Here is a 24,580-nt window from a genome sequence, read left to right as displayed (position 1 = left end):
ATATCATGTAATATCAACCAGACACTGTTCATCAGCACTTGAGCAATCAAGCCTTTAGTGAGTTCCTTGATGCGCAGGGTATGGGTCTAGGCACTATTCCTAAAAGTTAGGTTTTTTATAAAAAGCACTCATAATGATTCAGAGATTTCTTTTTCTTTGATATAAAAAGAGCCAAGTGAAATCTCTGGGCTTTGTTGAAAATGATAGAACTTGGAACTTTTCAGATAGACAGTGAATGTGGGTGTTAAAAGGGTTTTCAATGGTATTCAGTTCTCAAATTTATCTTGCCATTATTCTGAGTTATTATTTTTGTCTTTAAAAAGTAGAATATTTGGAATGGGGGGAACACCTCTTTTATCTTTCAGAGTGTTTTCAGTTTCTGAGCGTAGAGATAATGGAGATAAAAGAATAAGGTGATGCTTTCAGTCAATCAAGGCACGAGGACTTTATGATGCTGAAGCAGCTAAATATACTTGCCCTCATGGTGTGCAGGGGTGACATTCAGCCCAGCAAGCATGTGGAATATTTTCATATTCAAATCCAGCTGTACAAACTACCATTGCAACAAGCAGTTCACTCTTATACTTCCCGCCCCCCACCCTCACCCCCACCCCCACCCCCGGCCTTAATCACCAGCCCACATTAATTTGTGCAGTGATTAAGAGCAAGCCTTCTGCCTGGGTTTATATCCCAACCCTGCTACTCACTATGAGCATATCTCACAGGGTTGCTATGAGGACTAAATGAATCAACATGCATAAAAGCTGCATAATGTAAGCATTGTATACATGTTAGCTAATAGTAATCATTAAAATAAAAATAAAGCGAAATGAACTCATTACTCAGCTCTGTAATTATTCCTTTGTCTTTGAAATAGTGGGACTGGTATTTTTTGAGACAAAAGTCATAGCATCGTGCCTATGTTACATTCCATTTAATCCTCACAGTGAAGCCATCCATGAGTTGGTGTCATTATTGTTGCTCTTATTTTATAGTTGGGGTCAAGTGGTTTGCCCAGGATCACACAGGTGGGAAGTGATAGAGCAGACTTTGAAACTGGGCAGGGGAAGTTCAGAACTTGTAGCTAGTTGACCTGGAGTCGCTCTGCTTGACTGGTTTTGTATAACTGTTCCTGATCGTGAAGGTAGTTGCCAATATCTAGTTAATCATGCTACAAGCTTTCTCTATAGAAGTCTCTGGACAGCCTGAGGACCCAGGCCAACAACTCCCACAGTGAGATATTCATATACTTCCCCAGGACTGAGATTACTTTGATTGGCTTTGGCTGGAATCACATTCCAAAGATCTACACTAATTTCACCTTTATCTAGAGATTCCCATAAATACGCATTGTTCTTCCATCATATTCTAAAACGTTCACAAAAAGTCGACAGGAAGATTCCATTATTCTCATTTTATAGATGAAACTCTGAGGCTCAGAAAAACTAAGCAACTTTCCCAAAGTCTTTTTTTTTATATAAATTGATTTTTTATTGGTGTTCAATTTGCCAACATATAGAATAACACCCAGTGCTCATCCGGTCAAGTGCCCCCCTCAGTGCCCGCCAACCAGTCACCCCCACCCCCCACCCACCTCCCCTTCCACCACCCCTAGTTTGTTTCCCAGAGTTAGGAGTCTTCATGTTCTGACTCCCTTTCTGATATTTCCCACTCATTTTTTCTCCTTTCCCCTTTATTCCCTTTCACTACTTTTTATATTCCCCAAATGAATGAGACCATATAATGTTTGTCCTTCTCCGATTGACTTACTTCACTCAGCATAATACCCTCCAGGTCCATCCACGTCGAAGCAAATGGTGAATATTTGTCATTTCTAATGGCTGAGGAATATTCCATTGTATACATAGACCACATCTTCTTTATCCATTCATCTTTCGATGGACACCGAGGCTCCTTCCACAGTGTGGCTATTGTGGACATTGCTGCTAGAAACATCGGGGTGCAGGTGTCCCGGCGTTTCATTGCATCTGCATCTTTGGGGTAAATTCCCAGCAGTGCAATTGTTGGGTCGTACTTTCCCAAAGTCTTCTACTTAGTGTGTGTCAGAGATCTCTTGGTTTTTGTAGTGCTCTTTCCATTCGAGGTATGAGTGAATTTGAATCAAGAGGCCTGCTTTCCCTACCACACGTCATCTGGAGAGTCTGGATTGCTTTCAGTTCATAGCACTTGATTACAAAGATGAACTTGGAATCGATAATCCCCTGAGTTACTGAAAAAAGGGAATGGCCACGCTTAGCTTTTATTTCACTGTGTATTTTCGACAGTGGGGAAGTTGGTTTACCAGGAGAGCTCTGACTAGATCTCTGTGAAATTTACATGAAGACTGTGGATGACTTTTGAGCCCATGTTCTTGGACTGTGTTTCCCACCTCTTTGCAGGGTGATGAAACTGGGCAGCTGCTTCCTGGGGGTAAGGTGAAGAGGTGGGTAATCTGCAGCCCCTTCCAACCCCTGGAGGAAAGTTCTACAGTAGGACCAAAAGACCCCTCAGCCTTCTGCTTCACCGAGGGCTTCTCAATGTTCTGTTTGCACATTCTTTTCCTGCTTGGTAATTAGCACCAGCTGTCTCAACTTAAAAGGAAGGAATCCCTTTGAAATCCTCCCTATCCTCCGTGAAATGTGCTACTGAAACGTGCTAATTAGTAACTGGACTTAGGACAACACAGACATGTGTTTCCTGTGAGTGCTCTAGAAGGAAGAGGAGGACGGATAGGAACATCTGTTGAGTTGCATATGTGTGTATGCTTTCCTAACTTTCAAAATGACATTTTTAATGGCAATCTATCTGCCCAAACGTGCTCACTAGCCAGTAGCTCAAGCCCAGCCCCCACCACGCATTGACTTCTCTCCCAGCTCAAGCTCAAGAGTGTTCCTGAGTGCAAGGAGCAGAGCCACTGGGGTAGTTCCCCTTGGTCTCAGCAAACTGACTTTAGGTCAGCATCCCCCCACTTTTCACCATAGTGGCAGGAATCACAGGGCCCCAGGGAAAGAAAAAATGACTCCTCTTCCTTTGGGGACCACTGGCCCAGAAGAGTCAACAGTCCAGTGGATCTGTAACGGTGAGCACGCCCTGGGATGTGGGGAGGGAGCATAGACACAGAATGCAGTGTTGTGTCAAACACACTTAGCTGAAAAATGGAGGAGCCACTGGCTTGCCAGTTCAAACCACGATTGTGTGAAAATCTGTGTCTTCACAGATACTTCAGGGCAGCATTCCAGGGTTTCAGACTGACTTGTTGGTCTGCGGGCAAGAGCTATGTACTGACGACACGGAAGGAAAGTCAGCTGATTTGATGGGTGCGCTTAGGGACTTCTTGGCAGGATGAAGGGAGTGCACAGGGGGCTTGCAAAAGTGTGGGCAGCCTCTTCCCCCTCCAAGATCATTCTTTCGGAGCAGTTGCTGGCATCACAGCTGTGTTTCTTGGTGCCCCAAAGGCGGCTGCTGCAATAAGTGGCACCCCAGTTGTTCTCATATTCTCACTTCACCGGCTCACAGTTTCAAGTCCAAGTGTTTGATAGGTTGAGCTGAGGTCACATCACTACCCCCAGGGCTGTAAGTGCAGTGAGGACGGTAATCACAAGATCGGCCCTGTTGGTGGGAAATTCAGTTGGAGTTCGTGATTTTTTTTCTCCAAATCACAGACAGTAGTGGAAGGATAATTCCCCATGAGGAAGCCAGGTTATTCCTCGCAATAAAATCTGATAAATATCCACTGTAGAGACCTACAGAAACAGTGGATTCTGTTTGTCCAGCGTCTGTGGTTTATGGTTACATGCAGTCATGCATGATCGATGCTATGACAGACCTGCCCTGTAGATAGATCTGAACACCGGGCCCAGCTGATCCTGCTCAGGAAATGATCAGTAACTGAGAGTCTTCTGCTGTACCCGGGACAGCTCCAAGGCTTGGAGACAAGCAAGCCGGATTCCAAGGACTCTGTGTGTCTCTTGTCTATGTTGGATCTTTGACTGCCTACCTAGCACTGACCCATTTTCTTGTCCCATTCCCAGATGTCATGTCCTTGATGTCTGTGGGCTCGTGGGCTTCAGCTTGGCCACCTGGCTTCCCTGGGTCTGTGATTTCAGGCCTGTCCAGCTGAGGAGGCCAGATAAGGATATGGGGTTGCTATTTTTTCTCCCAGATGTTTGCTCTTCTGACTGCACCAGGCTTTGTCATTTGGACTCCTACATCTATAACAGGTAACACCATTCTTTTTCTTTCCTGCTTCTGGAGAGGGACAAAGGCAAGAAGAGAGAATAGAAAAATCATCATGTACTTCTTTAGGGGACATAGCAGACTGCCACACGTGATGAGAGGGCTCCAAACCCACAGCTGGCTTACTCCCCACCTCAAAATCCTTAATGGTCTCTGGTGCCTTCAGCATTAAGATCAATTGCGAGGCAGGCAAGTGCTTTCCTGAACCCTTTGCTTTGTAATCTAGGCTCAGGCTTTGCCAAGCTACTTTTAGCTTCCTAAGCAAGCTGTGTTTTCTCACGTCTTCATCCCTCACACAGAATGGATCTGCCTCTAACATTTGTAGGACCCAGGGCTTGGGTACAAACAGAGGATGAAGGCTGTATTTCTGAATTCTTAAAATGTATAGACTAAGATAACACCATGTTATTTAAAATATATTCTATCCTCTATTTTTTAAAAAGTTTATCTATTTATTTTTGTAATTCCTACACTCAATGTGGGGCTCAGATTCATGACTTTGAGATCAAGAGTCACATGCTCTTCTGATTGAGCCAGTCAGGGATCCCTCTATCCTCTACCTTTGACAAAAATACCTTCGTAACTACCTGGAAAGTTAGAGGTTTTTTTAGAATCTCAGACCCTTCAGCATTCTACATCAGAATGGTGCAGCACAGGAAGTGTTCCCAGCACACAATGCCCACCCCCCCCCCACCCCCGTCTTCTCTTTTACCCCTTGATCTGTCCTGCACCATGGGTTTTGCAGGTGGGTGTGTGGACACCCCAGACTGCACATCCAGGTGTGCCCACACTACCTACAAATGGACATTCCCTACCAGTAAGCACATGAGCAGGTTGGCCCACCCCTGAAAGTTTGGAAGAAGCCATACAAGTTCTGCTGGGGAGCCTGGAGCCACTGGGGCAGGGACTTCTGGGGTCCTAGTTTCTAGAGCATGGTCTGAACTGGAAGGAGTGGGAAAGGGCTCTGAATGGGCATGACCTCTTGGCATTACAGACTCCATCCCCACGTGGAGGGGCACAGCTAGAGAGCACCAGAGCATAGGCCCTATTTTTGGGTCTAAGGGTGGTACTGGCCACATATATTCCCCATCCTCTTAGGATGCTCATCCTGAATCTGATTGACTCATATTCATCTCTCAGGGATCATCTCATATTCCACCTCCTTCCTCCAAGCACTCCTCTCAATCTTCCCAGGGTGGGTTGCATGTTTCTCCTCAACTTGCTATAACACTTACTATGTGACTATATGATTTAGCCTCTTGGCACCTCAGCTTACTGCAGACTGTCATGAGGATGAAAGAGTTAATACATGCAGAACGTTAGAACAGTGCTTGATGAGAAATAAATGTGAACTATGATAACCATTATTATTATATAATCACATAGCATGCTGTGCTTCTTCCCTACAAATACCTCATGCTGTTTTGTCGTTGTGTGTTTTCTCATGCCTTTCTTCTCAGCAGATAACATGCTTCTGGAAAACAAGGAATTAATCTTATTTAATGTTGTATTCCTAACACAAAACCCAATATATGTAACATAGTCGGTGCTCTATAAATGTGTATGGAGGGGATGAGCCGTCTCAAGGGGAGTTGGAATTTACCTCTGGAAATGTTCATGCTGCGTGCGGCCTGCGACTCTCTATAAGAAAAACCACTGGGAGGCTGAACTCACTTGCTCAGATCCTTCTGACCCTAGGCTCTCAGAAGGTCAGATGAAAATGGTAGAACTGAGTCAGGACTATGTCACAGGGTGGCATAGGAAAGAAATATTCAAGTTCCAGGCCTACCCGGGAATTAAATACACGTGTACATGATACTAACCCTATGTCCTGGTAAAGATTTACAACCCGAACATTCCATTTTGTAATACTATATATGTCTTCATATGAGTCAAAGAATCTGTGAAGCATTCTCCCAAGGGCTTTAAGATCACATGTTTCTCAGCATCCATGATCTGGGGAGTATGTCCCTGTTTTTTTTTTAATTGGACCTGTTTATTCTGATGACTTGCAGATAAGCAGAGCTGAGGAAATATGGCCAGGAGACCGTCTTTAATGATATTTGTTTAATTACAAACTGCTCCATGGAAACTGCTGTGTAGAGTCTTCCCCACTACTTACCACCATTCAAATAGTTGCAAAGTAATTTCCAATCCAGTCCCAAGATTAGAATTGAATGGGCCTGGTTGCTGGTTGGTCAGGAAACTGTTCTGTTTGTCATTCATTCATTCATTCATTCATTCATTCGGGGTTGTCCTGAACTGTGATTGGATGTAGGAAACATGCTTTGCACAGAGTCCCAAAAACAAGAAATGAAGGAAAACAGAAAATCCTCCTAAGTGAATTCACCGTTTCCTTCTTTTAATGTTCTGATTACTCATTTGGCCATTGCATATAATGAAAGTAGAATTTTTCAGTGCCTAAGGCACTGCAAACAGGATTTTTCAAAATTAATTAAAATAAAGACTGAGCATTTAAGACTTTCATTAAGTAATTTTAGCAAAATAATGATTTTTATTGTGACAAACACCTATATATGTTAGTAATGTGCCAGGCACCAATATTTTATTTCTCACAATGATCCCTATGAGGTAGGATCTACTATTTTCCTTATTTTACAAATGAGAAAACTGAGGCATAGAGAGTTAGGGATTTAGACCAAGGTAATATAATAACAGGCAAGGTCGAGATCCAAACCTAGTCCATCTGTGGACTAGAGTCTGGTCACTTCACAACTATTCTCTAAAAGTTGATATAAAGAACATGTAAATAAGTATTTTAAGCATTTTTCAGCTAGAGAGGCCCTGTTGAGCTAGATATCAAGAGAAGGAAATCTAAAGGAAATAACATTAATATAAGCATAGTGGTACCTATTTTCAGTTTAATACATATTTAAATTTTTATTTCTGGGCAGCTCAATCTTGCTTTGATGGTACGCTGATTATATAAGGCTGATTGTGGCATAGGTTAGTGAGTTCTGGCTAATAGCAACACACCTCAGTATCTTGAGCATCTGACATTTGGGCTTTTTAAGATTGGGACTGACCTCCCTAAATGAGGATTTTTCTGAATGAAATGTAGTTGATTGAAGCTGAATGAAGTGCAGGGTGAGATATGCTGCATGCCCCGAACCCTTGGGAGTCTGACACAGACGACTGTTTCCATGGCAACAGGTCAAGGCATTAACTGTTGCAGGGCTGACATGATGGCAAGATTTGGGTTCTGGGTTTATGTTACATTCTTCCCTTTCTCATATTCTCAACTTCCTGGATATATTTCCTCTTGCATCTGGTCCTATCACAAGCTAATGATAACCAGTTGTTACAGGAGGAAGAAACAAGATCAGCATCCGGCCAACCTTTCTAGAACCTGATAAAAGGAAAAAATGTTGCTCCCATTAATTCACTTGACCTTTTCAAATGGTGGCTCACAAAGGTTTTGAGAGGCTTCTTCTGTTATAGAGTATGACTATCCTCATGCCTGGCTTGAGGGTTGGTGACTAGATGGAAAAATTAAAATAAAAATAAAAAAGAATGATAACGTCTACTCTCCCTCATTTGCACCTTTTGCTTAGGTCTGTGCTGATTTAAAAAAGATGGAGGGAGAATATAGTAGGAGGACAGAGAGAGAAGAGGAAAAGCAAAGAATGAGGGGCTGCCTCTATTAGGATGATTGTGGTGGGATGGCTCAGATACTGAGCCAACTTTCCATATTTCTCCAAGTCCATGAAATCCATATGTTCAGTCAGTTGCCTTTTTTTTTTTTTAAGAAAAAATGTCTCAGTGATACTTTAGGAAGAGAGGGTATGTCCAATCGAAAATAGAATAGGTATAGATATTACTGCTTGGGTTGGTCTAGCTATTAAAAGAAATTACAATTATCATAGAAAACACATATACAGAGTTAATTTGTGCCAGGTATTATTCTAAGGTCTCTCCTTATATTCACTCATATAATCCCAACATGAACCCTATGGGATAAAACTATGATATTTACAGCCATTTTATAGTTGAAGCATAGAGATATAAAATAATATTGCCAGAGCTTCAAAACTATTACCTGTTGAGACAGTTTTCAAACCAAATAGTCTGATATCAGAGCTATGGCGTTAACCCTATTCTCTACAGAATCCTAAAAACTGATTTAGTTTAGTGTGATACCTAAACATTTCTGAATCATTGACCTTTATCCTCATTTATTAGATTTGACAGCATCATGTAGCTCTTCCGCTCTAAGTCAAAATACACGGCATTTTTGTTTATGTTTGTGTGTGTGAGTACATGTAAGTTAAAGAAAATTAAAATCATTTTTTAACAGAATTGTGCAATCTTTTCAGAGATAATTAGATGCAACTTAGAATGCCACAAGTAGTTGAATCACTTGCAGGATACTTGTATTCACAATTTGTTAATTTTTAGTTGAAAGGAAAAACAACTGGACACTCTGCTCTTTAAAACAATTCTGGAAAAAAAAATAAAACAATTCTGGAATTCTTCTGGAAAGTTCCCTATAACTTTTCTTCAGTGCCTCTATTCCAAATCTGATATGTGAAAGTGAGATAGATCTAAATATTTATTGATGCCTTTATATTTTTTTCAGTCATTCAGGTTTGTCCTAAGGCAATATATTTAGGACAATGATCATTTATATTTTGGTTTGTGTTTGGTTCATTGTTCAGCAAAGTAACACTATTTCTTCCAACTTGAAGTCATGTTTGGATTCCAATTCCTGCTTAATTTTTGCTTAATTCCTGGTAGGTGAGATCATATATAACTATTTGGCATGATTTAAGTCACAGCATAACCAAACCTTCATCAAAGAAAGAGTTTTACCAATATAGTAAACTGAATATTATTATAACAGTCTCATACTTTTATTCACAGGACCAATAGTCGTTATTAGATTTCCATTTAACATATGACATTAAATTAAGTTACTACCATAGCTTACATTTTTGGGGTGAGGGCAATTAGAGTAATTACTTGAATCAGCTTTTAAAACTGTGTACCTACAGAGGTGCCTAATAAACTTTTAGGTTTTTAATAGGGTTCAGAAATAATTTAGCATTTTATGAAGATTTTCACTACTGAAAACTGTGAGGAGTCTGGCACCCAACTGTTGAATGATTGATAGTGTTTCTGTACCCTCTAGTGGTCTGATGCAGAACTAAAGTGGTCAAACCACGAATGTCCAAGGAAAATTGGCTGGCGATTCTGAGGTCTGGACAGCAGCACTTGCATCTACCTGGCCGTGAATTATAAAAAAGCAACGGAAAGAATCCATCAGAGGCCAGGTCTCTAGAGGGGGATGGATAGTGCAAGCTTGGGTTCTGATCTTTAAGCTGTTTAATAGACATGACAGACGGAGGAGTGGTAGCGGCTTTAAAAAAAGAAAAGTTTCCCCTTTTAAATTCTTAACTTCTGGAATGTTGGAGTTTGTAGTTATCTTGAAACAAACACTCTCTATCAGAGTTTTTCATCAGTGACTTGTTGACACTTTGAATTCGATAAATCTTGTTGTAGGGGCCCCCTCTCTGCACTATAAGATGTTTAGCAGCATCCCTGGCTTCTAACCTACTAGACACCAGTAGCATCCCCAGTTATCATAACCAAAAACATCTCCAGCATTGCCAAATGTCCTCTGGGGGGAATAATCTCCTCTGACTAAGAATCATCTTAACAATTCCTATTAGGTAAATTAAAACAGCTTTCCAATCAAAATAAATATTTCATTGAATATGACTTTAGTAGGAGACAGGCCACACACCTGTATTATTTAATTTCATCTTTATAAGAATCCTCAGAAATAAGTCCTGTTATTCTCTCCATTTCACAGAAGAGGAAACGAAGACTCAGAGATTTGAGTGACTTTCATGACATCACATAGGCAAGTGGTAGAGCCAGCATTAAAATCCTGGTAGCGTGGCTCTGGAAACTACATTTGAAAATGCTTTGCTACAAAAGTATAACTCCTTATTAAGCCCCCCAAGTGGAGTGCAAAATGGAATAATCCACAGATGGATTATTTTGGAAAATTAATGGAAAATGAATTTATGATAATTTTTTGACCTGACAAAACAGAAGGGAAAGATGGTATGCTGACATTGTCAGGAAGATTTATTTATGCTTTCATTCATCAAGTGCCCTCTCTCTCTACAGATGCACAGAGGTATATAATGAAGCCCCTGCCTTCTCGAAGCCCCTGCCTTCTGACACTTACTTACATTGTTGCAAGCAATAGGCAAATGAACAAAAGCATGTCTAATATCTCATAGAGTGATGTGCTGTAAAGAAAATAAAACATGCTGCAGGTTATAGAGAGGGTCTCAGGTGGGGTAGAGTGCTGCTATTTTCTGTAGGGTGATTGGCTAGGGTCTCCCTGATAAGGTGACATCTGAGCAGACAATAAAGGAACAGGAGAGTAAGCCAAGTGGAGATGTGGTGGGAAAGTGCTCCAGGTAGAACCGCAAGTGCAAAGGCCCTGAGGCAGGAATATATTTGAAGTGGTGACAAGCTTGCTAGCATAGTAAGAAAAAAGCAAAGAGTCAGTGGAACTAGAGCTCAGTGTGTGAGGCGGAGATGAGAGAGAGAGAGAGAGAGATGGTGGTAGGGGAGGGAGCGGGCCCCAGATGCCCTAAGGTCTAAAAGGCCCTTCTAAAACGACTTCTTGGCTTTTACTTTGAAGTGAAAATTTATTGAAAAGAGAAGTGCCACGATCTAACTTAATTTTTCAAAGAACTATGCCAATCTTCTTTCCCTGTTTTGAGAAGTAGTTTCTCAAATTGGTTAAGGCCGCAAGTTCTGCAATAAGACTGACCTCATTCTAAAGGACCTCTGTCTCTAAGAACTCACTCCCTGTGAGCTTTGAGGCAAATAATTTGACTTATCTGAGTCTCTGGGTTCTTAGGGGCAAATAATTTAATTTATCTGAGTCTCTGAGTTCTTAGGGGCAAATAACTTAACTTACCTGAGTCTCTGGGTTCTTATCTGTAGAAAAGAGGCAGTAATATCCTGGTTAATTGAATCTAAGTGTGATGAGACATAAGATGCACCAGAACTTTATGTCCCACTAAGAAAATACAAAACAGCACTGCGAATCATGCATGAGTCAGTCAAACTAGGCTTTCCAAGTTTGGAAATGTCTTCAAGATATTCTTGGGAATTTGGTCATTTGTTCTGGCTTTATTCGCATTCCTTGACGTGTAATATTTCACATATATTTCAGTGACGAAACAAAGCGCAACTTCATCTATTTGTTGGTAGTTTAATTTCTTAGGGTTCTATAAAGCACTCGATTGCTGCTTTAAAAAAACATGGAATCAGGGTCTTTCCTTACTGTGATGCATGTATATTTGCTTTACTAATAGCAAATAGAATCGACTTCTTTGCTTGGTTTTCATGCCATTCTGCTTGCATAATAATCTTTAAATACCAGGTCATAGCATTAAAGATTTTTACACGGCAATTAAACCACATGAAGTGCCAATGATGTGCATCGGTCAGGGGATGTGATAGTAACGTGAGTTTACACGTTCACGGACAGTGATAGAATTATAGCATGTCTGTCCTTGGGTTCATAGTGATTGTAAGATGACATCAATCCTGTAAGAAAATGTTTTATGTGTGTCTGTGTATGAGAGAGAGAGCGAGAGCACTGTCTATCTGGTATTATATTACATACATGCATGTGTGTGTATTAAATTTAAATATATGAAATCTGTGTATATATTCAATTTAGAATTGATGGAATAGGTAGTAGTGTCTGCCCCCTAGAGTCCAATTGGCACAGGAAGTTCCTGACACATAGTAAGCAAGCCCTCAGTAACTGTTAGTTATCCTTCTCATTTCTATGAAGAGTTTATTTTACATGCCTTCAACTCTTTCTATAGGATTCCTTACATTAATTTCATTTCCTCTGTTTTTCCCAAACTCAAATCTTCCAATTCTAATTACTCAGATGGCTCTTCCTGCTTCTGCACTTTCTACTCCCAGAAGGATATAAAATTATGAGTCTCTAACTCCCTAAACATTCCTTTTCCCAAGTCATTAATCAACGGCTCATAGTAGAAAAAAAAAAAAAATTGCCCCAGGTCTCTGGAGACCTGTTGTAAGGCGTAATAGATTCTTTTTTATTTCCTATCCTCTGGGTAGCTTTTAATTCAGGATAGATATTTGTCTTGCAAGTTTTTTTTTTTTATTCCTTTCATGATTTAAAAAAACTGAAGAAACATTATCACTTTATCTTATCTCTTCCCTGTTTATTATTCAGTCTGCTCTAATAAAATGTTGATTGGCCAAAGCTTCTCAGACAGTCATGGGTTAACTGATAGGCTGTCCCACAAACTCGGTATCCTGGTTAATGGTTATAGTCATAATGCCGTATGCGATCATTTTTAAAAAGGCTGAACGTAACAACACTGCTGATTATTACTTACCCCCATGCCTTTTTATAGCTTCCTGGAATGATGTATGTCTTGACCACCTGTCTCATCAAATTAAAACAAGAATGAAAATAGATGGGGTCAGAGGCCAACACACCAGCAGAAGAAGCAAGCGGAAACTCATCTCAGAGATCATTTTGCTCTTTGCCCTCTATTTGTAAACTGGGAATGGCCTGGGTGTTCAGCTAGGCTGGAATCTCAGGCAAAGCAAAGATGTTGTATCTATCAGGTGATTAACCAAATCTGAAATCTTTAAATTGCTTCTAGGTCTTTCAGAGCAGGTGGTCTGTTCAGAGCTATAGGCTTGTGTAAACGTCAGAGAGGGGAAATGTCTATTTGTGAAAGCAGGTGGGCAGCTTAGAAGTCCTTTATTCTTTAGTTGACCCCACTTACTTAATTTTGGTAGAGTACTAAAGCCAATTATTGGGTCCTTTTAAAATTACTGACTGTAATTTAAAGCAATATATCTAAACTATCTATCTAAACACATTCTTGGGACACCTGGGTGGCTCAGTCAGTTAAGTGGCTGATGTTGGCTCAGGTCATAATCCTGGGGTCCTGGGATTGAGCCCCACATCGGGCTCTCTGCTCAGTGGGGAGTCTGTTTCTCCCTCTGCTCAACCCCTCCCCTGCTTGTGTGTGTGCATGTGCTCTAATAAACAAATAAAATCTTTAAAAAATATATATTATTGGGCAGCCCGGGTGGCTCAGTCTAGTGCCACCTTAGGCCCAGGGCCTGATCCTGGGATCCTAGGATTGAGTCCCATGTCAGGCTCCCTGCATGGAGCCTGCTTCGCCCTCTGCCTGTATCTCTGCCTCTCTCTCTGTCTAAATAAATAAATAATATCTTTAAAAATATATATATATATTCTTGGTCATTAAAAGTGGTCTAAGCAATTTAATTTCACTTGCATTGGCACCTGGATTAGAATTTGTAAAGTGTTTAGTGTCCAGGTACTTGCTCCAGTCACTTCAACCCTAATTGATTTCTCCGCAGTTGCAAAACATCCTGACATGCTGGCCCCTCCAATGCTTCTTTCCGCTCCCAGCTGTCTCTGTTGGACACATTTTAGTTAGCATATTAATATTTCTTTGTTTTATTCTTTAAATTCATATGAAAATGAACCCTGAGGGATTTTAACAGTTAACTCCTATTGGGAATGTCTAGAGTTCTGCTTTCCTTTAATTTTTTTTTTCTTTTTTTAAGATTTAAAAACCTAAACACCTGTGGGCTCTAATAGGCCTCCCTCTTTGGTGTGTTTCAGGTAATGAAAATGGCTCTGAGGAGAGAGAAATCATTCTTTATGATTTGTGGCTGCTCATTGATCTCATCCAGTAAGGGCCTGACTTCAGAGGAGAAACAGTCTAGACAGGAAGAGGGAAGTGACAGCTATCAGGAAACAACAGGCAGAGCAGAGCTCCCTGTGGTTCTGTGGATTTAACCTCTAGACAACCACATACTATGGGTCTTGGCATTTAAAAAAGATTAGTAAAGCTGAGGGAGCTAAATAAATATTAATGGTCACATGCAAACAAGCTGTTCCTGCTAAGAGGCTGTTATAAGCCAAGCATTTTCTCTAAAAGGAAAGAAGTTTGTATTAGGGATTCCTATTGGTCTTATGCAGACTTACTATCTGTCAAATGAAATTAGAATCGGATTGGAAGAGACTTAAGCTTTTTTGAGAATCTAGCCTACTCACCTATTCAGATAGGTGCTATAACACACTGCTACAGAAACATCTTCAGTTTTATTTGAGGAGAATATTTTGGAAAATACTCTGTTGATGGAGACTGTGAGAGGATCTGATTTTGTTTGGCCAACCTAAACAAATCTACCAAATATAATTTTGTCTACCTACTGTTTGTCTAGTATTTGAATATGATAACATTATTAAGAGTGTGGTAAATTGCATAATTGGTCCCAATTCTTCATCTTGTCCCTATTATACCCTTTGTTGGATGACTTTGAAGTTCCTCCTACTGAAAGAGTAGAGAGACATCGAGTAACCGATTGGTCCTAGTTAACCTAGGCCTTTCCTGGTGCTAGCATTAAAATTTCTGTCTTCAGAAGCTCCTTCATCTCAGGAAACCTGGGATTATTGGTCACCCTTAGCTAAGTATATTTTTATATCCTTTTACATTGGGGTTGGTCATGTGACTTGCTTGGCCAATAGAATGAAGGAGAAATGACAGTGTGTCTATTTTGAGCGTAAGGCATTAAGACATTACATATTTGCGCTGTCTGTACCTCTGCCATCACTATGAGAAGGACACACCCTGATTATCCCTTTGGTCCAAGGAGGATGAGGGGTGTGTGGGGGAGACCAAACTCAGTAGAGCAGCCTAGCCAAGCCTGGTTTACATCAGCCTATCCACAGCAAAGCTATAGTTGCATGACTGATAATAAATTGTTATTTTAAATCACTGATATTTGTCATGCTTTATAACACAGCAATGGTTGACCTACACAATTCAGTGTTATTCGTATCAGGCAATGGGCTAAAGTTTTACATAGGGAATCCCTGGGTGGTTCAGTGGTTTAGCGCCTGCCTTGGGCCCAGGGCATGATCCTGGAGTCCTGGGATCGAGTCCCACATCGGGCTCCCCCCATGGAGCCTGCTTCTCCTTCTGCCTGTGTCTCTGCCTCTCTCTCTCTGTCTCTCATGAATGAATGAATGAATGAATGAATAAATAAATAAATAAATATAAAAGTTTTACATAGATCAGCTCCTGTTACCATGCCATGAAGTAACACTTGTTATTCTTTTACAGTTGGGAAACTGATACATAGAAAGATGGAGCAAGTGCCCAAGGTAAACAGTAGAGCTATTTCAAATCTGTTTCCAACATAATCCAATACGCTGAAGTTTTAAAAAGTTATCTACTAATACAAGCTGACTGTGAAAGATTTAAGCAAGTCAGAAATATAAACAAGGAAAACTAAAATGCCATCCTCTTCTCTCCCCCACTCCCTGACTTTCTCATTTCTCTAATTCTTCCTCTCTGAGGTTATCACTATTACTCTTTAGGCATGAATCCCTCTGGATGATTTTCTGTGCATTTTTCAAACATGTTTATTAAAATTCCATGTAAAGAGATTACCTATTGTTCTGTAGTGTCTTCCCCTTGGATAACTTGGACATCCTTTTACAGCAATCCATACAGAGGCACTTTCTGCTCTTCTAACAGCTGCATATCACTCCATATGATGGTGGTATCAGAATTTGAGTTTTCTTTTAATGATAAACATTTCAATTGATTCTAATTTTTCACTATTCGAAACAATTATTCCATGAACTTTCTTGTCATTTATCATTGTGCACATATGTATTCATATAGAAAGATTCCTAGAAATTAATTTTGTTCACAGCCAATTACACATTAGTGTTAATAATTTTGTTGTTTAATTGAAATACTGTGCGCAAAATAAAAAAAATGTAAAAAAATAAAAATAAAAATAAATTAAAAAATGTAGACCAGTACTTGTGCACCAGTAGCAAGTATTCCTCGGATACTGAGTTCTCTTTCCTGATCCTCCTTCCCTTGTTGGAAACATTTTATAAGGCATTTGTGGCAGCCTGTAAAATGCATTAGCTGTACCTGTTTGTCATCAGATGAAGTGGGTTGTGTTGCTACCAGCTGTTGAATTTGTTGATCTTCTACTTCACATAGCATGGAGGATTCTTTGGAAGTTTTACCCACTGTCTTAAAAGACTCCATAAACTGCAGGTGTTTGTTGCTTAAGCAACAAGTCGGTGATGAATTTCTTTCATGGACACATTTGTCCAATTACAGAATGAAATCATGGTACACACTTGGGGTACACAGTCACTTTCAGGCAGGCTCAGTCACTAGATTGCTTTAAACTGTATAGACTTTGCCATTTAGACTGTTAATAAAGGGTCTCATCTGAAAAGACTCAAAAGTCTCTGTTTCATATAGGTTCCTCTGGCTGGAAGGAAAAACTAGAGGCAGATAGAAGGAGTTTAAAAAGAGCAGGAGAGAAAGGGATGGGGAGGGATGGTATTAACATGTATTACATGCCTGCTATGGGTCAGGAATTCTTTCTTTGATTCAGAGCTATTGAGAGTCATTCATGTGCCGGACATAATGCCAAGCATTGGGTAGACAGAAATAAAAAAGGCAGTCCCTACCCTCACATAGCCTATGGTACACAGGGGAGACACCTATAAAAGGCAACAATCGCTATTAGAGAACACTCAAAGCAACAGGAGCACATAGAAAGGGTGCTAATGCTTCTAGAGATTCTGGGTAGATGTTCTAGGGTGTGTGGCTTTTGTACTGAGTGGGGGTCGGGAGGTCCTGAGCTCCCTTCCTATTTAGACTGGAGTCCATGACTACCATGTTTCATGCATGAACCCAAGCAAAGTAGTTGACAACTAGTTGGGGCTCATCAAATGCTACTCTTAGTTATCTGCTGAGCCACTCTACCAAGTGGAGATCATCAGCAGGTGCTTGAAACTGAACAGTGGAAGAATCAGGGCTGGTTTTACAAAGAAAGCACTGCCATCTTAGGTAATGATGACAGCAACAGCATGGCATTTGCTCTATCGTATTCTGTCCTAGGAGCTTGGTGAATATTGAATTATTTAATCTCCACAACAAGACTACAAGGTAAGTTACAGTTTTTCTTTTTTTTAAATAATTTCTTTTTGAAGAAAAATTATAACTATGTCTATCTCTATATATATCTCACACATACAGAAATGGGCGTAAGTCCTAAGTGTACATTTCAATGAATTTTCATCAATTAAACATACTTGTGCAATTTTAACTCAGATAAAGAAGTAGAACATTGGTAGCATCCCAGAGGCAGCCCTACCTCATTATTATCTCCTCCCCCCACAAAGCTAATCACTCTCTAGACTTGTTATCATAAAGTAGGTCTGCCTATTCTTCAACTTTATATAAATGAAATCATATACTCTTTATATAAATGAATCTGATACTCTTTTTGCATCTGGCTTCTGTGGCTCAACATTTTATATTTGTGAGATTTCTCTACAGTGTTGCATGGAGCAGTAATTTATTCATTTTCATTGCCGTTACTATTCCATTGTATGATTACCCTGAAATTTGTTTACACACCTCTTAATTTAAAAAAAATAATAATAAAAAATAAAAATAAATTGAGCTGTTTCTCATTTGAGGCTATAACGAATAGTGATGCTACTTCTGTCTAACAATATACATGTGAGATTATATACTTAGCTCATATATATATATACATATATATAATATATAGTATGTTGATTTCTGTTGGTTTGCATACCTAGGGGTGAGATTGCCAAATTGTAAGATATGTTTATGTTCAGCTTTAGCAGACCCTGCCAAACCATTGTCCATAGTGATTGTGCCAGTTATCTTTGGCATGACGAGACTTCTCTCTTATCCCCTAGTCCAGCCTGCCCTTGGTTCTGTCCTGCATTGCAACAAGCCTAATATGCATATGTAGGCTTTGTAAATACAATCACCCCTTGGCCACCCCTAGGATCAAGATTTGCACATGCTCGGAATGTGATCCGCTTGAAAAATGGATGTAAGAAAGGACCATTCAGGCAGGAAATTCTGAAGTCTTGAGTGTCTGGACTGTTATCTAGGGGAGGAAGGGACACAGGTTCTAGTTGGGTATGTTCTTGGGCTCCATGGACTCCTTACTCCATAAGATGGAACTCCAAGAGTGGATCCCTCTTGACTGGGTCTGGGAACAATATTGTGAGTCCCAGAATATCCACTTCTTCATCAAGGCTTGGTATTGTTAGTCTTCTTTATTTTAGCCATTCCACTGGGTAACTGGTGGCATCTCATTGTGGGTTGAATTGATGATCAATGAGGTGGAACATTTCTTCTTTCCTTTTTTTTTTTTTTTTTTTTTTTTGCCATTTAGATATGCTCTCTTGTGAAGTGTGTGTTCAGCTGTTTTCCACAATTTTCTATTAGGTAGTTCATTGCTATTATTATCCCCACTTGACAATGGGGAATCTGAAGCACAGAGAGGAAAAACAATTTTTTTCCAATAATTTGAATCCAGGACATCTGACTTCATAGTCTACTCTCCTAATCCACTCAGATGGTCAGACAAGGAACCCAAATTGGAGTTTTTCATCTGTTCTGATTCACTCACATATTTCTTGGGCTTCCCTTAGATGTGCTCAAGATGTCCAAATAGAGACCACGTTAGGTGGTCCAATCACCACAAACTTGATGGCTTAAAATAGCAACATTTATTCCCTCACACTTGTAGGGCTCAGAAGTTCAAAACAGGGTTTATGAGACTGAAACTGAGGTTCTCTCCATGGAGGTTCTTGAGGGGGGGTCCCTTTCCTTATCCGTTCCATCTTGTATGTTGCTATATTGACTTGACTCATGCCCCATTGCTCTTATCTTCAGGACCAACCCTTCAAATTTCTCTCTGCTTCTTCACATCACCTTCTCCTTTGCAGTTAAATCTTATTCTGTCTCCCTTTGGACATTTGTGATTGCATAATTACAAATGGATAGTCTCTTTTCATCTCAAGATCCTTAACACAATCCTATCTAGAAAGACACTTTCTCCATACAAGATAATAGTCATAGGTTTCAGGATGAGAAAAGAGATATCTTTGGGGCCACTATGAGCCTATCCTATCCTTTCACCAGTTTAATTCAATATGTTCTTGCCTGTGAAGGTTTCGACTTGGAAATAAACTGGTTCATTGCCTAATTCACTTCTGGTTATTATCAGTCAAAACATTCAGAAAATGTCTGCTCAAAAATTTCCGTCTCTGTAGTTCCCATGAACTCCTTACTTATGTAGGATCTGTCAAAGTGCTGTAGGCAGTCACAAGGGATAGTTAGAATTTATGTTTTACCTCAGATATAAATTCTTTAGATGATTCATGGGTTTTTTTTTTATTTTTTTTATTTTTTTATTTTTTATTTTTTATTTTTTTACTATAAAACCACCTTTCTCGGAAGCTTTCTTTTCTAGGAAACTGATATGCTTTCAGATTTTCTATTTAAAAAATACCTCCCTGTGCCACTTCTGTTATGTTCATGTAGTGAATCTTGGGCAGGAGTGACAGGAAGCTCACTTCCGTGCGAAGGCTGGCCAGCCCTGGGACACCTGTTGTGCTGGTGGCGAACATGAGATGTCTAACAGGTGCTGCCCCTTCCCTGGCTGCCAGGTGGGAGACTCAGCTGCTCCATAGACCCAGGATCTTCGTGGCTTTATCCAGAGGCCTGGAGTTTCCTCTCATCCTGCTTTTCATCTTCCGCATGATTCACATTGTGTGAGGCTTTAACTCTGGGTCCCCAGGAGAGCATTTTTATTCTGTAGCCATTCATTGTTAGTTCATTCAACATGTGTTGGTCAAGTGCCTACTGTATATGTGCCAGTTCGCTGGAAGCTAGGGACATAAGAATGAAAGAAGCATAGATCTTGCCCCCAGGGTATCAACTGTTTGGTTAAAATATGATAAGTTTGCATATTAGATTTTTTTAGCAGCTACTGACAGGAACCAAATTCACACTGATTTAAACATTAAAGGGAACATTTTGATTTGTATCATGGAAAAGTCCAGGGATAGTACTGTGTATCAGTCAGAGCCCAAACAGAGAAGAATTCAGTCAATGAAAAGTATGCACACACATGCCCACCTACACAAGCACACAGTAAATGATTTATTGCAAGAATTTGACCAAAGTGATTGTAGAGACTGGTTAGCCAGTTTCTGTAAGGCTGTTGTCTTTCTTTCTGATGCTGGCTCTTAAAGATCTCAGTTTGGAAGATGAAATGGTTTACATATTTTTTAAATAAATATATGTGGGAGATAAAGGAAAAAAAAAGTGGTAAAACAAGATTAGGTCTTGAGAGATGTGGAGGGAGTGTTTGCTGTGTTCCACTTAAGGCCTAGAAGGAGCATTAGAGATCAGTTGGTCTCAAATGCGGTTTTTCTTTTTATTTATTTATTTATTTATTTATTTATTTATTTATTTAATTTTTTAAATTGGAGTTCAATTTGCCAACATATAGCATAACACCCAGTGCTCATCCCATCAAGTGCCCCCCTCAGTGCCTGTCACCCAGTCACCCCCACCCCCCACCCACAAATGTGGTTTTTCTAATTGCTCTTTAAGTATGTCTAGCCACAACCCCTTCTCAATCAGACTTCACAGTTAAAAAAATAATCTTATTATGGAATAGATATTTATGATATTTTTTTGAGAAAACCAATTACTATTAGAGTTATCACTAAGGAAAAACAGCAAGGGCATTATCAAACAAGACAGCTTGGACCACTGGATCACCCCAACGTATTAGAAGGACTTGTAAATGTTGGGAGGTGGAGGCATAGGCCTAGTATGGGCCTGGAAGTAGGCAATGTGCTCAAAGGGTGGTTGTGGGCAGGAATCTGAAATGATTCAAAATAACAAATAGAGACTAGAAGGAAGAGGTCTTGGTTTTATATAAACATATAACAAAACTAGCATTAATTGAGCACATAATGTCAAGCACTGTTCTAAGTACATTCTATGTATTAAGTTATCTAATCCTCAAAGCAATCCTTTATAGGATAAAATATATCCACTTTACAAAGGAGATATTGAGGCACACAGTAAGTGGCAGAACTGGGTCTCTGTACTTAGGCTCCAGGTCTACAATCCTAAGCATTACACCATGATCCCTGTAAATCAAAGTATGAGAGTTGGATAACTTCTGGGGTTATTCTCCCGCTGATTCTGGTGAAGGCATCACCATTAATAAATTACGTGACTTTATTTTCTCATTGTATAATCTATTTTTGCATGGTTGACATCAGGGTCTGGAGGACACTCTGGAGAGGGAGAAGTCAGAAACTCAGGCTCATCTATAGGATGTCCTGAGCAACCCAGCTCAGTATTGGAGCATGTGGAGAGTCTCTTGCTTAGATTTCCGCCAGTTGTCCTTTACACCGCCCTGGAGAACTGGACCCACACACAGAAGGAAGAAGACCAGGGGTCACGACTGTTTCATGTAAATAACTAGTAAACTGAACATTCAATATTCTTTTTATCTTCCACAATTCTTTTATACTTGATTCACTACAGGCAATGTTTCCTTGTTCCTTGAAAACTGCAGAAGGCCCCATGGTTTCTGTTCATTTTTACTTAATGAACTAATTGACAGTGGTCCATTTAAGTTGCAAACAGTGTAATTTCACTATTGAGAATGTCAAGCCCTATTTTAGGTTAAACTTCAGTGGATTCCTATAATCTAGAAGAGAACATCTGACACTTATATCAGAGAAGCATTTCTAACAGCCAAAGATGGGGAGAGGGATATCCCTGTGGGAAGTAGGGTCTCACTCTTGGCATGGGCTCTAGGGATGTGCCCCTTGATTGCTTGTAGCAGGTGAAATTTTCCTTTGATTTCTTAATTTTAATTAAACATTCACATCAGCCTTTTATTTACCTCCAGAACATATCAGTATTAAAGAATGTTAAAATGTTTAAAATTATCCTGGGAAAATTACTATACTTCTCTTTTTCCTACCTCCCCAATCTCAAAATATAGTTTAGAGTTAAAGAAACCTCACATTGATCCTCTTCAACTTGATGACTGCCTCCAGGTTGATAAGCCCAGGCTAAGCCTATAGCACCAAACTCAAACCCATGGCATTAAAAAATGCCCAAGAATCAAGTACATATGTCAAACTTTAGCATCTGCTTAAAGTCTGCAGTGGAGACAGAGATGTCTATTATATAACATTACATAATTTTTGATGTTTCATATTGATGAAACATAAACCAAATTAAATGAGAATTAAAGCAAAATCTACTGTCTCACTGCTACCTGGGAATCCAAAATTTCTCTTTATACTTGTTTTATCATTTCCTGGAAAGAATATGCAGATTTCCAATTTCAAGTATTAACTAATTCCAATCCCCTGCAAGAAAATTTCTTTTCATTTTCTTCTTGTCTGAGTCCCATCCCTTTTGATGAATTTAAATTTCCTCTCCTACAGAAATTCGTGTCAAATATCCTTATTCCTCATTTAACTACTTCATCTTCTAAACAGCTGAAATATCTATGTGCTGGCCCACTTTTGCATCCCAATCTGCCAATCATTGTTATTTATCTGTTTCCTGATGCTCCTTTTTCTCTCCTGTTAATTAGTAAGTGCCAGAAGAAGCATTTAAAATGTATTTGTTGAAAAAATAAGTGAAGGCCATTGGAAAGCACTTATAAACAGACTATGTGTATGCATGCTCATACTTACCATGTGTTTGCCAACATATATGTGAAGAATTATAACTGCATGGAAAGATACTTATGATGTAATGCAAAAAGAAAAGGTCAGAATGCAAAACCTTTATACAGTCTTGTCTCATTAAATTCTGTACAAGTGCAACTTAATAACTAACTGCATGATAGTTCATCATTTGGATATGAACTGATAACCCTTTCAGAAAGAATGGAGCCATTCTTAAATGAATTCAGAAAACTAATACAAAATGATAGAAGCTTGTCTATTTCTTCATTCTTCTTCCTATCATAATGTCATTTTTTTTTCTAGCACTTTCCAACATTCAGAGCATGTTTAGGGAACCTATAGCCTCTGTTTACAGATGTTTTCAAACTGGATATAATAGTCAATATTCAGAGTTATAAGCATCAATATTCCAAAAATAAAATGAGGAAAGGTAGAAATTCATAAACTTCCTTCATGCAGTTAGAGCTTCAAGAGTTAAAACACCTTACTTGTTTATCCTCCAGTGTCTGCTACAATATTTCTCTTTGCAATGGCATTAGAGTCATGATTAAATATCATCTTCTTCCTGAACTCTGTGATTTCCTTAAAGTCAGTGCACAGATCAACGGGACTGAATAAAGATACCTGGGAGAGGCTTTAAAAAAATCAAGCAAACAAGAAACTGATTCTGGGGCCCTGATTCAATAAGTCTAGAGTGGGGCCCCCAAATCTGTATTTTACAAAGTTTCCTAGGAGGTTCTGATGAATAACCAGGTTTGGGAACCACTGCCCAGGGGAGCTGTAGTGTAATCCAATTATTTTCTGGCAGCATGAACGAAAGAGGTGAAGGTAGATCTTGATTTATTGGGAGAAACATAGATTCCCCAGAGAGACTCTCCCTGGAAGACATTTTAAAAACCTATTTCAAGATATTATTTCCCTGGGGTGTTTTGATTGTCATTCTAAAGCCATGGCATAGATTTGATGAACTTTGCAGGTCACTTCCAACTGTCCAATTTTATAAAAATGTGCTTAGTTTTGTAAATGTTACAATGATCTTTAGAAAAGATTTTCCCTCCAGAAAAGAGCGCATTTACTTCACACCCATTAAGCTAAGCGATCATGACATGTTCACACCCCTGAGCACATTCAGTTCTTGATAGAAAATGAGACATTTATTGTGGGCACATAAAGACATTGGAGATTTTATTGCAGCTCTCATTTCTAAAAAAATCTATATTACACATAAAACTAATATTTATTTCCTTCATTTTGTAGATAATTTACTTTGTAAAGGACATACAACAATTTTCCTAATTTAACACAAGAAATGACTTGTTTTGAACAGATGCCTCATTCTAATCCAATCTTATGGTACTCTTAACTTCTTCGTAGTAATTTTTTTTCTACAAAACAATCATTTTAACCCAAGATTTAATGTATTTTACAATATACAAAGCTCTATGTCCCCAATTTTCAATTCTAGTAAGATCCTACTTAGAGGAATTATTATTGCACTGGGAAGTTGTTATTTTTGGGTAGGCACCACTCCTGTGTGCCATGGAAATCTGTGATTATCTAATGCAAGTGGTCCTGGTTTTGCCAATCACTGTTCTTCTCCTTTGTTCTTGGGGATAAACACGTGATCCCAGGTGGACCAGTTATAAC

At 39.4% G+C, this 24,580-nt stretch overlaps 2 long non-coding RNA genes across 2 annotated transcripts in view; one reads left to right on the top strand and one right to left on the bottom strand.

The window, feature by feature from the left end:
- Positions 1-24,580, top strand: part of LOC144282281 (uncharacterized) — a 63,902-nt gene that overhangs the window by 32,343 nt on the left and 6,979 nt on the right. Inside the window, exons 2-3 of the long non-coding RNA XR_013350671.1 lie at positions 15,450-15,490; positions 17,265-17,312. This is a non-coding gene — a long non-coding RNA (uncharacterized LOC144282281). The remainder of the gene's footprint in view (positions 1-15,449; positions 15,491-17,264; positions 17,313-24,580) is intronic.
- On the bottom strand, positions 1,621-12,986 carry LOC144282282 (uncharacterized). Its single transcript, XR_013350672.1, has 3 exons — positions 12,672-12,986; positions 5,650-5,710; positions 1,621-4,248 (listed from the first exon to the last, which is right to left on the bottom strand). It is a non-coding gene; the product is annotated as an uncharacterized LOC144282282 (long non-coding RNA).

Source organism: Canis aureus, chromosome 13, assembly GCF_053574225.1.
Source record: "Canis aureus isolate CA01 chromosome 13, VMU_Caureus_v.1.0, whole genome shotgun sequence".
Classification (NCBI taxonomy): domain Eukaryota; kingdom Metazoa; phylum Chordata; class Mammalia; order Carnivora; family Canidae; genus Canis; species Canis aureus.
Note: the sequence above shows the minus strand (reverse complement) of the source record. Positions and strands in the feature narration are given on the sequence as shown.